Source organism: Arachis ipaensis, chromosome B9, assembly GCF_059453495.1.
Source record: "Arachis ipaensis isolate K30076 ecotype BB chromosome B9, ASM5945349v1, whole genome shotgun sequence".
Classification (NCBI taxonomy): Eukaryota; Viridiplantae; Streptophyta; class Magnoliopsida; order Fabales; family Fabaceae; genus Arachis; species Arachis ipaensis.
In genome coordinates this window covers 23,178,733-23,181,311 of record NC_142444.1, presented here as the reverse complement: position 1 = coordinate 23,181,311, position 2,579 = coordinate 23,178,733, and the positions used below count along the sequence as shown (strand labels likewise).

General features: G+C 41.3%; 1 non-coding gene across 1 annotated transcript; it reads left to right on the top strand.

The window, feature by feature from the left end:
- The first annotated feature begins 1,726 nt into the window (after nt 1-1,726).
- LOC148544020 (small nucleolar RNA R71) lies at nt 1,727-1,834 on the top strand. Its single transcript, XR_015901564.1, has one exon. It is a non-coding gene; the product is annotated as a small nucleolar RNA R71 (small nucleolar RNA).
- The last annotated feature ends 745 nt before the right edge of the window (nt 1,835-2,579 follow it).

Genomic DNA, 2,579 nt, shown 5'->3' with positions numbered 1-2,579 from the left:
GGTGCCCATTTTGGGCGTTCAGCGCCAGAACCATGCTCTGTTCTGGCGCTGAACGCCAGACAGATGCTCCTCCAGGGTGTGATTTTTCTTCTGCTATTTTTGATTCCGTTTTCAATTTTTCTATTTATTTTGTGACTCCACATGATCATGAACCTAATAAAGCATGAAAAACAATGAAAATAAAAATTAGATAAACATTGGGTTGCCTCCCAACAAGTGCTTCTTTAATGTCAATAGCTTGACAGTGGGCTCTCATGGAGCCTCACAGATGTTCAGAGCTTTGTTGAAACTTCCCAACACCAAACTTAGAGTTTGGATATGGGAGTTCAACACCAAACTTAGAGTTTGACTGTGGGGGCTCTGGTTGACTCTGTAGTGAGAGAAGCTGTTCATGCTTCCTCTCCATGGTTGCAGAGAGAGATCCTTGAGTTTTAAACACAAGGGAGTCCTCATTCAATTGGAGGACTAATTCTCCTCTGTCAACATCAATCACAGCTCTTGCTGTGGCTACGAAGGGTCTTCCTAGGATGATGGATTCATCTTCATCCCTCCCAGTATCTAGGATTATGAAATCAGCAGGGATGTAAAGGCCTTCAACCTTTACTAATATATCCTCTACTTGTCCATAAGCCTCTTTCCTTGAGTTGTCTGCCATCTCTAATGAGATTCTAGCAGCTTGCACCTCAAATATTCCAAGCTTCTCCATTACAGAGAGTGGCATGAGGTTTATCCCTGACCCAAGGTCACACAGAGCCTTCTCAAAGGTCATGGTGCCTATGGTACAGGGTATGAGGAACTTTCCAGGATCCTCTTTCTTCTGAGGCAATCTCAGTACTTCCAATGCATTTAGTTCATTGGTGAACAGGGGAGGTTCCTCAGAGGGAAGCTCCTTATTGATCACTGGACGTCCCAGGAGGTCTTCCTCCTTGGGATTCACGTCCTCCTCTCCCTCTTTGGGTTCGGCCATTTTGGTTATGTCAATGGCCTTGCACTCTCCTTTTGGATTTTCTTCTGTATTGCTTGGGAGAGTACTAGGAGGGATTTCAGTGATCCTTTTACTCAGCTGGCCCACTTGTGCTTCCAAATTTCTAATGGAAGACCTTGTTTCATTCATGAAACTCACAGTGGCCTTAGATAGATCAGAGACTAAATTTGCTAAGCTAGATGGATTCTGCTCAGAATTCTCTGTCTGTTGCTGAGTGGATGATGGAAAAGGCTTGCTATTGCTAAACCTGTTTCTTCCACCATTATTAAAGCCTTGTTGAGGCTTTTGATCCTTCCATGAGAAATTTGGATGATTTCTCCATGATGAGTTATAGGTGTTTCCATAAGGTTCACCCATGTAATTTACCTTTGCTATTGCAGGGTTTTCAGGATCATAGGCCTCTTCTCCAGAAGATACCTCTTGAGTACTGTTGGATGCAGCTTGCATTCCATTCAGACTCTGAGAAATCATATTGACTTGCTGAGTCAATATTTTATTCTGAGCCAATATGGCATTCAGAGTATCAATTTCAAGAACTCCCTTCTTCATAGGCGTCCCACTACTCACAGGATTCCTCTCAGAAGTGTACATGAACTGGTTATTAGCAACCATGTCAATGAGTTCTTGAGCTTCTGCAGGCGTTTTCTTTAGGTGAATGGATCCACCTGCAGAAGTATCCAATGACATCTTTGATAGCTCAGATAAACCATCATAGAATATATCCAGGATGGTCCATTCTGAAAGCATGTCAGAAGGACACTTTTTGGTCAACTGTTTGTATCTTTTCCAAGCTTCATAGAGGGATTCACCATCTTTTTGTTTGAAGGTTTGAACATCCGCTCTAAGCTTGCTCAGCTTTTGAGGAGGAAAGAACTTGGCTAAGAAAGCCTTGACCAGCTTATCCCATGAGTTCAGGCTATCCTTAGGTTGAGAGTCCAACCAGAGTCTAGCTCTGTCTCTTATAGCAAAAGAGAAAAGCATGAGCCTGTAGACTTCAGGATCTACTCCATTAGTCTTTACAGTATCACATATCTGCAAGAATTCAGTTAAGAACTGAAAAGGATCTTCAGATGGAAGTCCATGAAACTTGCAGTTTTGTTGCATCAGAGAAACTAGCTGAGGTTTCAGCTCAAAATTGTTTGCTCCAATGGTAGGGATGGAGATGCTTCTTCCATGTAAATTGGAATTAGGTGCAGTAAAGTCACCAAACATCCTTCTTGCATTATTATTATTTTCGGCTGCCATCTCCTCTTTCTGTTCGAAAATTTCTGAAAGGTTATCTCTAGATTGTTGTAATTTAGCTTCTCTTAGTTTCCTTTTCAGAGTCCTTTCAGGTTTTGGATCTGCTTCAACAAGAATATTCTTGTCCTTGCTCCTGCTTATATGACAAAGAAGAGGGCACAGAAAAGAAAATAATAATAATAATAATAATAATAATAGGGATCCTTTATACCACAGTATAGAGGTCCTTATGTTAGTGGAAGAAAGGAGGGGAACAAAGAAGAATGAAGAATCCAAACACAAAGATGATGATAGGAGCAGAGATGTGAGATGAAGAGAAGTGTTAGTAGATGAATAAACAAATAGAATAAGA